The sequence below is a fragment of the Cetorhinus maximus genome, chromosome 9 (genome assembly GCF_964194155.1).
Source record: "Cetorhinus maximus chromosome 9, sCetMax3.hap1.1, whole genome shotgun sequence".
NCBI classification, from domain to species: Eukaryota; Metazoa; Chordata; class Chondrichthyes; order Lamniformes; family Cetorhinidae; genus Cetorhinus; species Cetorhinus maximus.
In genome coordinates this window covers 121,900,812-121,915,300 of record NC_135887.1, presented here as the reverse complement: position 1 = coordinate 121,915,300, position 14,489 = coordinate 121,900,812, and the positions used below count along the sequence as shown (strand labels likewise).

The 14,489-nt window shown below is 45.0% G+C and overlaps 1 protein-coding gene across 4 annotated transcripts in view; it reads right to left on the bottom strand.

The window, feature by feature from the left end:
* The window catches only part of shank2b (SH3 and multiple ankyrin repeat domains 2b), a 1,028,817-nt gene that overhangs the window by 396,450 nt on the left and 617,878 nt on the right, over positions 1-14,489 (bottom strand). The window lies entirely within an intron of this gene.

The window sequence follows — 14,489 nt, the reverse complement described above, 5'->3', positions numbered from 1 at the left end:
GGTACAATCTTAGAGGGGGTGCTCCCAATGCATACAGGGTGAACCCCCCAAAGGAAGTACCTCACTTCCTTCCTGCTTTTTTACCAGAGCTGGCAGTTAAGGGTCTCAGTAGACATAAGGGTGGGTGGACTAGCGGGAGCCTTACCCACTCCCCGTATTATGGAGAACTGGTCAGGGGTGGGCGTGAAGGCGGTGGGCTAGCCAGCGGTCATACTTTACCTGCCCCATCCCGCCAAACACACAGCCCATTCAGTACTTTTATTGTATCAAATAGTCTAGTTGCAAAACACTTCAGTTTTAATGTCACTCAACAATAATAACTTACATTTAGACAGCACCTTCAACACAATAAAGTGCCTCAAAGCACTTTACAGGAGGGTTGTCCATCAACGGGATCTTCCAGTGCCCTGGGCAAAATTTATTCCCCAACCAACATAACTGTAACAGAATAGCTGGCCAATATCATATTGCTGCTGGTGGGAATTTGCAAATTGGAATTCGTGTTTCCTACATAACAACAGTGACTGTACTTTAAGAGACTGTACTCATCTGAAAAGTGCTTTGGGATGTCCAATGATCATGAAAGATGTTATATAAATGCAAATCTTTCGTTCTTGTTTCAGATATTGAAAAGTCGAAGCAAACTCTTGATCCGGTTGACCCAATATTTCTAATGATCTTATGGTGCTGAACCTTCTGTTTATTTGTTCATGGATTATGGACATCACTGACAAGGCCTGCCTGTTCCTCATTGCCATTAAAAAGGTGGTGGTGAGCTGCCTTCTTGAATCACTGCAGTCCATGTAGTAGGTATACCCACATGGCTGTCAGGTGGGGTGTTCCAGGATTTTGACCCAGTGACAGTGAAGCAACAGTGATGTAGCTCCAATTCAGGATTGTGTTTGACTTGGAGAGGAACATGCAGTTGCTGGTGGTGTGTTCCCATTTGCCTGCTACCCTTGTTCTTGCAGGCGGTTCAGATGGCAGTGTCAAAGTTGTGGTGGAGGTTGATAATGTTTAAGATGGTGGATGGGGTTACCTATCAAGTGAGCTGCTTTGTCCTGGAGCTGAGGCTGTCTGAGAGAGGAGCCTAATTCTGCACACACCCACCTCCCCCACAATTGCAACACAAATCAGCCCTCACGAATGATGCCCCACCTCGAAAAGGGTGAATCCTCTCATAATCACTGCTCTGCTCAACAAGACTTCCACTGGTGTTGTAGCTATTAATGATGCTCCATTTTCATCATCTTCACAGAGGCCAGCAATGCTTGGTATGTTCAAACTTCCAAGGTTATATGATTGCATCTTGTGGTGTGCATGATTATTTTTTTCTGCAGTTCTAACAGGATTTTATGAGGCAGTTCGGCCAAAACAGGCATTTTTGTACAGTGCTTCAGTTGCAGAGAACACTTAGTAATCATTTTTCCTATTTCATGTGTAGCGGAGGTCACAGACCTATGAATTGTAGTAAACCACAAAAGTTAGACTCCAATATCAAATTCTGGTGGCATGGAATGAAATAACTGACCTAACAACTATTAAAGAATGTTTCCTTTGTTCATGGTACAGACATATTTGAACACTTTTATCCTGTCTAACTGCCTTCCTCTTTTTCCACTGTCTTTCACTCTGAAGAACATTGAACTTAAGAAATAGGAGTGGGAGTAGGCCTTTCGGCCCTTTGAGCCCACTCCACCATTCAACAAGATCATGGCTAATCTTCTATCTCAATTCCACTTTCCTGCCTGATCCCCCTATTCCTTGATTCCCTTAGTGTAAAAAAGTGTAACAAGCAGCAGATTGTGCAAAAGTGAGCATGAGAGACAGCTTGCAAAAGTGGGAGAAGATTGTGAGAGTGGAGCACATGCATGTGATACTGAGTGTGAGGGGGCATGCGAGAAGATCGTGAATGGATGAGTGGACCGTGAGTCTGTGAGGCAGCATGTGAGAACGTGAGAGAGAGATATTATTCAAGATCAATACTTGAATTGATATAGAACTTAACCACATCTATCAGAAATATTCCAAAGTACTAACTAAGTACTAACATTTCCTCTGGCTGTATCAGGTTCAAGTCTCCAAGTCTATCTGAGAACTAGGCAGTCAAATCTCAAAGAAAGGCTAGGATAGGGCATTAAGGAAGGCTTGTTACAAGTTAGGACTAACCAGGTGATTTCAACCAGGCGGATGAATGCTAATGGTATTTAATAACAACAATGAAACAAATCGCTGGTCAATAGCTTGTCAGTGATGAGAACAGAGTTGCCAACCATGAACAAATCCTAGGTTATTATTTGCAAATTATAAACAGGAGGCACCACCTGCTGTCAAAATCAAAAATAGTAGAAAGCAGCAAGCTGTGTCCATCATATGAGCTCAAGGTACAGCCAATGAACATCTTATTTCCTCTATTTTTTAAAATCCATTTCTCTGACTTGATTCCTTGGTCATTTATTTTTCTGCCTTCACAGCCCGGCTGGGTTATGAGTGTTTCCGTCTATTAAATCTGTAGCTCTTACAGCAACAACTTGCATTTCCATAGAGCCTTTAACTTAGTAAAATGACTCAAGTCGCTTAATTTGACACTGAGCCATGTTAAGAGGCATTAAGGACTGGTGACTAAAATCTCGATCAAAGAGCTAAATTTTAAGCAATGTCTTAAAAGAAGAAGGGCGGAGAGGCGGAGAAGCGAAGGGTGGGAATTTCAGACCTTAGGGCCTAGACAGCTGAAAGCCTGGCCACCAAAAAGGTGATTAAAGTCAGAATATGGAAGAGTCCCGAACTGTGGTAGTGCGGAGATCTCAGAGGGTTGCAGTGCTGGAGGAGGTTACAGAGCTGGGAGGGACAAGGCAATGGAAGGAGTTGGAAACAAGGCTAGAAATTTTAAAATCACGAGATTTTAAAAAGTAGTTCAAGGAGCACGGTGGGTGATGGGTGGACAGGACTTGGTGCGAGTTAAGATAAAGGCAGCAGAGTTCTCAAGTGTACGAAGTGTGTAAAGGTCAGAAGCCAGCCAGGAGATCATTGGAAAAGTTAGATCTTGAGGTAACATAGGCATGGATGAGGGTTGCAGAAGCACTGAGACAAGGGCTGAGATGGGTGATGTTACTGAGGTTTCCCATGACCAAAAATGGACATCACAATACACCAGGCTTCATAGTTTTCTTTGTAGATAAAAACAGAAAACCTGCTGATATCTGTATTGACATCTACAAGTCCATTTCTTTTTGGAATGCTTGACTAATGAGATGTGGGTGTCACTGGCAAGACCAGCATTTATTGCCCATCCCTAATTGCCCTTGAGAAGGCGGTGGTGAACCAGCTTCTTGAATCCTTGCAGTCCATATCCTGATCATATTCCTACTATAGTGTTAGGCAAGGGAGTTCCAGGATTTTGACCCAGTGACATTGATGGAGCAGTGATATAGTTCCAACTCAGTGTGAGGCTTGGAGAGGAACTTGCAGGCGTGGTGTTTCTATGCATCTGCTGCCCTTGTCCTTCTAGGTAGTAGAGTTTGCAGGTTTCGAAGAAGTTTTGGCAAGTTGCTGCAGGGAATCTTGTAGATGGTATACACTGCATTCTTGGTGCACACGTGATGGGCGGAATGAAAATTTAATGTGGTAGATGTGGTTCCAATCAATGTTCCCTCTCACCTATGCTTGCTGTGTGCATCTGGTTTGTTGCCCTGCCTGTGCATGCATTTTAAAGCTGCGCCCAACTTGTGTCTACCTTGTGCTACACATTCCTGACTGTGTTGCATATATTTAGATGGAGTATTGGTCAAGAGGGCTGCTTTGTCCTGGATGATGTCGAGCTTCTTGAATGTTGTTGGTGCTGCACTCATCCAGGCAAGTGGAGAGTATTCCATCACACTCCTGACTTGTACTGTGTCATGGTGGACAGGCTTTGGGGAGTCAGGAGGTGAATTACTCACTGCAGAATTCCCAGCCTCTGACCTGTTCTTGTAGCCATTATATTTATATGGCTGGTCCAGTTCAGTTTCTGGTTAATGGTAACCCCCAGGAGGATGAGGGTTGGGGATTCAACAATGGTAATGCCACTGAATGTCATGGGCTCGTGATTAGATTCTCACACAACAAAATGCAAAAGCAAAATACTGCAGATACGGGAATTCTGAAATTAAACAGAAAATGGTGGGAATACTCAGCAGACCTGGCAGCATCTGTGGAGAGAGATTTTCTCTTATTGAAGATGATTGTTGCCTGGCACCATTTGCCACTTACCCAAGCCTGAATGCTGTTCGGTTCTTGCTGCATGTGGCCACAGACTGCTTCAGTATGAGGAGTCGCGAATGGTTCTGAACATTGTACATTCATCAGCGAAAATACCCACTTCTGACCTTAGGGAAGGTCATTGATGAAGCAACTAAAGGCGGTTGGGCCCAGGATAGTATTCTGAGGAACTCCTACAAGTGTCCAGGGGATGAGATTATTGACCTCCAACAACCACAACCATCTTTCTTTGTGCTAGGTATGACTCCAACCAGCGGAGATTTTTTTCCCCTGATTTCCACTGACTTCAATTTACTAGAGCTCCTTGATGTCATATTTCTAACTTTGATGGTGAGATAGGTCGAATTGGACCCTCTCACTATTTCTCCAAGTGGTGAATCATAAAGCTCACAGGCTAAAATATTACATTATTGTCTCCCATCTGATATGAAATGAAGCACCTGGCTGTTATGGATGCTATCCCAATCTATAAAGCTGGTGAAAGCCTTCTATTAAATGTAAAGTTCCTATAGTTCCACTACAGTTTTCACTGGCAAGAAGAGTTATTGGACTAACTTCTGCCAAAGAGTTTTCCAGAAATAAACAGGAAAAACCAGCCAGACAGACAGACTCGAAACACTAGCTGTTCCTCTCTCCACAGATGCTGTCAGCTTTTCCAGCATTTTCCGTTCTTGTTTCAGATTTCCAGCATCTGCAGTATTTTGCTTTTAACATGAAAAGCCTGTTGAGTTTTATGCTCTCACGTTCAGACATTTACAAGTCCCAATGGTTCTCCATTGTCCTATTGCCGAACTGGCCGAGATAGAAATGTAATTCCACCCTGTGTAAGATGTGAGAACTGAAATGGAAACAGAACATGCTGGAAACACACAGCAGGGCCTGACAGCAGCAGAAAAGCCTGCTGTGGCAAAGGATGTACAGCTGGAACATTAACCCATCTCATCCTTTTTACAGAGGCTGACAGATCTGCTGTGCACTTCCGGCATTTTCTATGTTTACTCATACTGTGGCCTCTTGTCTGCCCCTCACTTGCCGGCAAGTGCTGGGAAATACAAGCAGAATCTGTCCGCAGAAAGGCTGCCAGTGGAATAAACTGGGAAAGGTACAAATACACAATGAAAAAGCAGCCAGAAAAATTGAAAGGGTTGTGATCGAAATATGAAAGAAATAAAGAGGATGGGGAACTTACAGGATTGTGGACAAAAAGACAGCATGTGGAATTGAGCAGGAGAGTTCTTTCATAGAGCCAGCACAGACTGACTGGCTTCTTTCTGTGCTATAATTTTCTATAATTCTATCTTTGTTTTTTGAATGGTTAAGCAAGTTCGCAGCGCCCCATGGCCCCCCCTTCCTGCTCCTATTTCTTATGTTCTCAGATACGTAGCAAATGGTAGAGAAACACAGTCCGCATTTAATGATTAGCTGAAAGGACAATCAGCAATAGAGCATCTTTCTTCTGTGGTCTAGGGAGCAGATGATGCGCAGTAGATAAAAAAGGGAGAAGGTCTAAGTGATGTAAGATATGGAGGAGTAGATCTAACCAAAACTAAACATGATACTTGAAATACTGGGGAGGTGGTGGTGTAGTGGTATTGTCACTGGACTGGTAATCCAGAGACCCAGGGTAATGCTCTGGAGACCTGGGCTCAAATCCCACCATGGTGGAATTTGAATTCAATAAAAAAAGATCTGGAAGGCTGATAATGACCATGAAACCATTGCCGATAGTTGTAAAAACCCATCTGGTTCACTGATGTCCTTCAGGGAAGGAAATCTACCATCCTTACCTGGTCTGGCCTACATTTGGCTCTAGGCCAACAGGCAATGAGGTTGACTCTTAACTGCTCCCTGAGTAGGGCAATTAGAGATGGGCAATAAATGCTGGCCTGGTCAGCAACGAACGAATAATAAAAAAATAATAATAATTGACGATCTCAATTTTAGCCAGGAGGTTGGGAAATCACAATCTCCTATCCAAGACTTCCACAAAGTTGAGAAGCTTGAGTAAATGTGATCCCTAGCAATGTAAGGCCCATTGGATACACAGCACCATCCAGGAAGCATCTTCAAACCATCTTTTGCCCCAGTGCTCAGATATCCATAATCCCTCCACCATATATGGTAACTGAGATAGTGTTGTGATTCTATCCTTCTTCACTCTCTGTGTGGATTCATAAAGGTCACAAACAGAAACAGCTAAGTGTTCTATGAGCAACAGTAGAGTATGTATTAATTACTATTTTTGTAAATAATTGTTTTTCAGCTCAATATACAGTAGTTGCTTAATTTATTGATTCCACATGCACTCAAGAAGATAATCGCCACAATATGTCAAATCAAAATTGGATTGCTCCTCTTTCAGTTAAGACTGACAGACTTGGGCCAGGGTTTTTAGGATGGCGGGAAGAGTCGGTGGGGATGTGTTCATTGCCTGCCTCACAGCCATTTAGTGCTCCAATGAATGTGAATTGGCTGGAGGCTGGACTTACGCCCCTCACTTGGGAGGAAATCCCCCCTTAGAGAGCTACCAGCCAATTTAATTGGTTGACAGGTCTCTAGTCTGTGCAGTGCCAAAAGCTGCAGTAGCTAGGACTGAGACTGCAATCAGACTCCTGAGCCAAAGTCCCAGGATTCCAGGAACAGGTAAGTTTTGGAGGTCTCAGGGTGGGACATGGTAAGGGAGGCCTGGAGGTGGGTGGGCAGAGGAGTTTGGGGTGTCGGCAGAGAGACCAGGAAGTGGGGGCGCAGGTGGTGGAGGGAGGTCCTGTGATTACCGAACCTTAAGGTGGAGGGGAGCCTGATGTTAAAAGGGGCTACTGATGGAGGAACCCCCACCAACTTCCCACCCAAAGCCTGAAATTGACTCATTTTCGGGCTGAAAACTGAGGCTGGGCAGGAAACGGCCCTTAAACCGTCAACAATTGGCCACTTAAGGGCCTCAACTGGGGCAAAGGCGGGCAGGCCGGCCAAGGTCTCGCCTGCCCCAGTGTGAAATTGCGGAGATGTCAGGGTGGGTGGGAACCCAGTGGGGAGCCCATCCGAGAAAATTTATGCTTGCCCCCCCACCTTCAAACCCACTGGTGGGGCAGCGTAAAACTCTTCCCTTGCATTTATATAGTATCTTTCACATTCCCAGGATATCCAAAAGCACTTCACAGCCAATGAAGTGCGTTATGAATTGTAGTCACTGTTGTACTAGTTGAGTTCATACTACACTTGTCTTAATATAATTAGTGAGGGTCCATTTTGACTGTACACGGAGGACACAAGTTTCTCTGAGAGACATTCCTTTGTGACTTCCTGTTTGAGTCTGGAGGCACTGAGTTGCTTTCGGAGTTTCTGGGGGTATCTCGGGAGTTTGATGTTTAGCTTTGATGTGGATAAGACAGTGCTCAGTCCAGCAGTCAGTGCCTCACATCGCTTTCGTTACACACACACACACACACATCCTACGGAAAACGCTCTCAAAAACTTTTATTTAGATGCAGCAGAAACAGTGTCATGTTCATTTAGCCATGGTGCAACACTAGTAAGATGGACTTGACAAATGAAGTGTCATACAATAATGTTGGCATGAGCTTCAGTTGATTACCATTTGTGCATCAGCCACTGTTGCAGACAAGTGGCATTTCGTTCTGGGATGCCAGGGTAGATGGACTAAGTAGCACGATGCAACTGCACACATTTTGAGCAGATCGTATCTCTGAGCAGCGCTATCTGGGTAGCTAAACTGTTCTACACCAGTCCAAAAACGTGCGTGTGATGGTCCAGGTACATTACTGGGCCTCATTAGCTGCAATTGGGGTTCACACCAACTAAAAATTTCAAGACAGAGATCGATAGGAACTGTCTTCCTCTCCGCAGATGCTGTCAGACTTGCTGAGTTTTTCCGGCTATTTTTGTTTTTGTTTCAGGTTCCAAGCATCCGCAGTATTTTGCTTTTATTTTGATCCATAGATTATGTTGGGTTTGGTTACCAAAAAATTTGCAGCAAAGGTGCGAAAATGGGGTGAATTATAGATCAGTCGTGACCCTGTTGAAGGCTGAAACAGATATGAAGGGCTGAAGGAGCTATTTTTATTATGCGTTCATGGGATGTGGGTGTCTCTGGTTAGGCCTGCCATTTATTACCCATCCCTAATTGCCCTTGAGAAGGTGGTGGTGTGCTGCCTTCTTGAACCGCTGCAGTCCATGTTCCTATATATTTATCATGAGTCAGAGGGTGGTATTTAATGGAGGTGATGGGGGACTTGCCCGCTGGCTGGAGAGCCAGTGGAAGCCCTGTGTGACCGCTTTTCGGGAGCCCTGCTGTATTAAGTGCCCTCAGGCATTTAACTGGACAGCGGCAGGTGGGTCAGGCCTTCCCTGGGATCAAGGGCGCCGTGGGCGGGGGTATGAACCTCGCAATGCGATTAGGCCCTTACACAGGCGTTCATTGCCTACTTCAAAGTCTCAATTGGTGGCGGGGCAAGAAGGCTGTCCATGAGTCTTTCCGTCACAGACTTAATCGGGGTGGTTGCAGGAATGTAGCAGCATCCCCACCCAAGACTCTACCACCTGATTAAATGCCCCCACACCACCAAACTCACCACGGGGGAAGGGCATTAAACTCCGCCCGTTGTGTCCATTCACAGCCATTCTAGCTAAACAAATACTTCTGAATTTTTAATTCCCACTGTTCATGAATGAATGTGTTACCACGAGTGTTGAAATAACACCAACCAGTGGATGCAGGTCGTGGCCTTGTTGATATTTATTCTGTTCAAGTAAAACCAAGTGCAAGAGAGAAATGTCGGGAAGATCTTTATAACTTACTAACATCACACCCAACGCCTCTCGACATAAGCATTACATTGTCTTTTCATCAAACGAAAAGTGACATGCCAAACGTCTTAGTTGAGCCCCCAGTGTGAAATTGAAACAGTCACGAGTGATCCCACTTTGGGTTAAGGTGAGTTTGGAATTCAGTGTGTGAATCAGTCCTCCCTGTAAACAAGAGCCCATAGGAATGCTCTCACTGAAGACTCCCAAATGTTAAGAGGCCGTCCTTCACTGGGGCCAAATGGAATGGAATGCGAGATGTAAAGAAAAATGGGAAAGGGAGTGTTAAAGTAGATGGAGAAAAGTCGGGGAGGAAGATACATCTAGGAAGAATGACAAGAGGTCATTCATCAGATTTGCTGTTTGTTTGATTGTGCTGTGAGCAAACTGCCGACAGGATTTACAAACATGGCAGTGAAGGTCTCTCAAAAAATAATTGATTGGGGCATGAGGTGCTTGGGGACATCCTGAGAAAAATTATAAATTGTTAAGTGATTGGAAGTTCTTCCTTCCAATCTGTCATATGGGACAAACAGGGTATAAACAGCAACAGGTTCTTCTTAGCACCGACATTTTTTCATTTGTTCTTGGGATGTGGGCGTTACTGGTAAGGCCAATATTTATTGACCATCTCTAATTGCCTTTGAACTGAATGGCTTGCTAGGCCATTTCAGAGGCAACCACATTGTTGTAGGTCTGGAGTCACATATAGATCAGGTAAGGACAACAGATTTCCATCCCTAAAGGGCATTAGTGAACCAGATGGGTTTTTCCGGCAATAGACAATTTTTTTTTTAAACATCATTATCAGATTTTTATTGAATTCATATTCCACCATCTGCCATGGTGGGATTCAAACCCAGGTCCACAAAGTATTACCCTGGGTCTTTGGATACCAGTCCACTGACAATACCATTATGCCACAACCTCCTCTATTTTAATATGCTATCCTGACCTCATTACAGCCTTGGTTCAAACATGGACAAAAGAGCTGAACTCCAGAGGTGAAGTGCAAGTGACTGCCCTTGACATCAAGGCCACATTTGACCGAGTGTGGCATCAAGGAACCCATGCAAAATTGGAGTCAATGGGAATCAGGGGGAAAACTCTCCAATGGTTGAAGTCATACCTAACACAAACGAAGATGGTTGTGGTTGTTGGAGGTCAGTCATCTCAGCTCCAGGACATCACTACAAGAGTTCTTCGGTATAGTGTCCTCAGCCTAAACATCTTCAGCTGCTTCATCAATGACCTTCCTTCCATCATTAGGTCAGAAGTGGGGATGATCATTGATGATTGCACAATATTCAGCACCATTTGTGACTCCTCGGATACTGAAACAGTCCATGTCCAAATGCAACAAGACCTGGACAATATCGAGGGCTGAAAGTGGCAAGTAACATTCGTGTCACACAAGTGCCAGGCAATGACCATCTCCAACAAGAGAGAATCCAGCCATCGCCCCTTGATGATCAATGGCATTACCATCACTGAATCTCCCACTATCAACATCCTGGGGGTTACCACTGACTAGAAACCAAACTGGACTAGCCATATAAATACTGTGGCTACAAGAGCGCTTAGAGACTAAGAATCTTGCGATGAGTAACTCACCTCCTGACTTCCCAAAGCCTGTCCACCATCTACAAGGCACAAGTCAGGAGTTTGATGGAATACTCTCCACTTGCCTGGATGAGTGCAGCTCCCACAACACTCAAGAAGCTTGACACCATCCAGGACAAAGCAGCCCACTTGGTTGGCACCCTATCTAAAAACATTCACTTCATCCACCAATGACGCACAGCAGCAGCAGTGTGTACCATCTACAAGATGCACTGCAGGATTTCACCAAGGGTCCTACAACAGCACCTTCCAAACCGACGACCACTACCATCTAGAAGGACAAGGGCAGCAGATAGATGGGAACACCACCACCTGGAAGTTCCCCTCCACCATCTCACTCGCCATCCTGACTTGGAAATATATCGCCATTCCTTCGCTGAGTCACAATCCTGAAACTCCCTCCCTAACAGCACTGTGAGTGTACCTACACCACATGGACTACAGCACTTCAAGAAGACAGTTCACCACTGCCTTCTCGAGGGCAATTAGGGATAGGCAATAAATGTTGGCCCATCCCAAGAATGAATTTTTAAACATGAGAAGGCGGGACTTCATCTCGACAACGACTGTGTGGTGGTCACTCCCACTGACACGGTCATGGACAGATGCATCTGTGGCAGGCAGTTTGGTGAGGATGAGGTCAAGTATGTTTTCCCTCTTCAACACAAAAACAGAATTACCTGGAAAAACTCAGCAGGTCTGGTAGCATTGGCGGAGAAGAAAAGAGTTGACGTTTCGAGTCCTCATGACCCTTCAGCAGAACTGAGTATAGTTAGGAGAGGGGTGAAATATAAGCTGGTTTAAGGTGGGGGGGGGGGGGGGGAAGAGAAGTTGGGGGGGGGTGGGGGGTGGGTGGGTGTGGTTGTAGGGACAAGCAAGCAGTGATAGGAGCAGATAATCAAAAGACGTCACAGACAAAAGGAACAAAGGGGTGTTGAAGGTGGTGATATTATCTAAGCAAATGTGCTAATTAAGAATGGATGGCAGGACACTCAAGGTACAGCTCTAGTGGGGGTGGGGTCAAAAGGCTGACAAGGTATTACAGTTGTAGATTTTAAAATAATGGAAATAGGTGGGAAAAGAAGAATCTATATAAATTATTGAAAAAAACAAAAGGGAGGGAGAAGAAACGGGGTGGGGTTGGGGGGAGGGAGTTTAAGATCTAAAGTTGTTGAATTCAATATTCAGCCCGGAAGGCTGTAAAGTGCCTAGTCGGAAGATGAGGTGCTGTTCCTCCAGTTTGTGTTGGGCTTCACTGGAACAATATAGCAAGCCAAGGACAGACATGTGGGCAAGAGAGCAGGGTGGAGTGTTAAAATGGCAAGCGACAGGGAGGTTTGGGTCTTTCTTGTGGACAGACCGCAGGTGTTCTGCAAAGCGGTCGCCCAGTTTGCGTTTGGTCTCTCCAATGTAAAGGAGACCGCATTGGGAGCAACGAATGCAGTAGACTAAGTTAGGGGAAATGCAAGTGAAATGCTGCTTCGCTTGAAAGGAGTGTTTGGGCCCTTGGATGGTGAGGAGAGAGGAAGTGAAGCGGCAGGTGTTGCATCTTCTGCATGGGCATGGGGAGGTGCCATAGGTGGGGGTTGAAGAGTAGGGGGTGTTGGAGGAGTGGACCAGGGTGTCCCAGAGGGAACGATCCCTACGGAATGCCGCCAGGGGGGGTGAAGGGAATATGTGTTTTCCCTCTTGTTGGTTCTATACCACCTACCACAGACCCAGTGTAGCAGCTATGTCATTTAGGACTCAGACAGCTCAGTCAGTAGTGGCGCTACCGAGCCACTCTTGGTGATGGATATTGAAGTCCCCCCTCCAGAGTACATTCTGCACCCTTGCAGTGCCTCATATACTGATTCATCAGCTGAGGGGAGATTTCATTGCCCATGTTTGGCCTGATGTCATGAGATTTCATGAGGTCCAGAGTCAACATTGAGGACTCCAGAGCAATCCTTTTCTGACTGTATACCACTGTCCACCACATCTGCTGGGTCTGTCCTGCCGGTGGGATAGGACATATCCAGGGATGGTGATGTCTGGGACATTATGATTCTGTGAGGGTGACTATGTCACTTGACTAGTCTGTGAGACAGCTCTCCCAATTTTGGCACTAGGCCCCAGATGTTCGTAAGGAGGACTTTGTAGGGTCGACACGGCTGAGTTTGTTGTTGTCATTACCAGTGCCTAGGTCCATTTCATTTCTTTTTTTGTGACTTTGTAGCAGTTTGACAGAACTGTGTAGCTTGCTAAGCCATTTAAGAGTCAACCCATCTGGGATCACATGTAGGCCAGACCCCTAAAGGGACATTAGTGAATCAGATGGGTTCACGGTCATCAGTAGACTTTTAATTGAATTTAAATTCCACCGTCTACTGTGGCAGGATTTGAATCCAGGTCTCCAGAGTCTCTGGATTACTCGTCCAGCGACAATACCACTACGCCATCACTTTCCCCCTTATTAGAGAGGAATACTGGGGTGCCCAGAATACTGGGAGGAACAGATAGCACTGGTATAGAGAATAATAAATTAATAGGTGAAGTCGGGTGAGGGAGAAAGTAACAAAATCTAAATAGGGTCACTATGCATGTATGTGAATGCTCGGAGTATAGTAAATAAGATTGGGGAGTTACAGGCGCAGATTGCCATGTGGAAATAAGATGTTGTAGCGATAACAAAGACCTGGCTCAAGCAAGGGCAGAACTGGGTGTTAAATATTCCTGGGTACAAGCTGTTCAGAAAATATAGGAAAGGAAGGAAAGGAGGAGGGGTGGGCTGGGGCAGTGGTAATGTAAAGGGCCAAGAGGGGCAAAAGTTCCTAGATTATATTCAGGAAAATCTTCTACAGCAGTAGGTGTCCAATCCAACAAGAAAAGAAGGTTCTTGGAAGCAGGTGGGCCATGTAGATCAAATGTCAGTGGGGGAACATTTAGGAGACAGTGATCATTGTATTGTACATTTTAGGATGATGATAGTAAAGGACAATAGGCAATCCAGAGTAAGAATAATTAACTGGATGAGAGCTAACTTTGATGGGGCAAAAACTGGGCCAGATAGACTGGAATGAAAGATTGGCAGGAAAAACTGTAGCTGAACAATAGGCTACCTTCAAACAAGAATTGGTTCGGGCACAGTCAAGGTATATTCCATCGAAAGGGAAAGGTAGGGGCAAACAAATCCAGAGCTCCATGGGTGAAAAAGGAAATAGATACTACCCAGGCCATGGTGACAGATGAGTAAACTCTGTCACTAGAAGGGTTCAAAATTGATAAGGAGGAAGTGTTGAATAGTCTGTCGCTAATTAAAGTTGACAAGGCACTGGGATCGGACGAGATGCATCCAAGGATATCGAAGGAAATGAGAGTAGATATTGCAGGGGCACTGGCCATAATTTTTCAGTTTTTCCTCGGCTCAGGGGAGGGACTGGAGAATGGCAAACATTATACCCTTGTTCAAAAAAGGTTGTAAGGATAATCCCAGCAATTACAGACCAGTCAGTTTAACTTCAGTGGTGGGCAAGATTCTAGAAACAATTACTCGGGATAGAATTAGTAATCACATGGAAAAATATTGGTTGATAAGGAAGAGCCAACATGGATTTCTAAAGGGGAAATCGTTTTTAACCAAATTGCTGGAGTTTTTTGAAGCGGCAACAGAAAAGGTCGATGAGGGTAATGCTGTTGATGTGGTGTATGTGGACTTCCAAAAGGCATTGGATACAATGCCACATAAGAGACTTGTGAGAAAAGTTATTGCTCATGGAATAAAAACGACAGTAGCAACATGGATACAA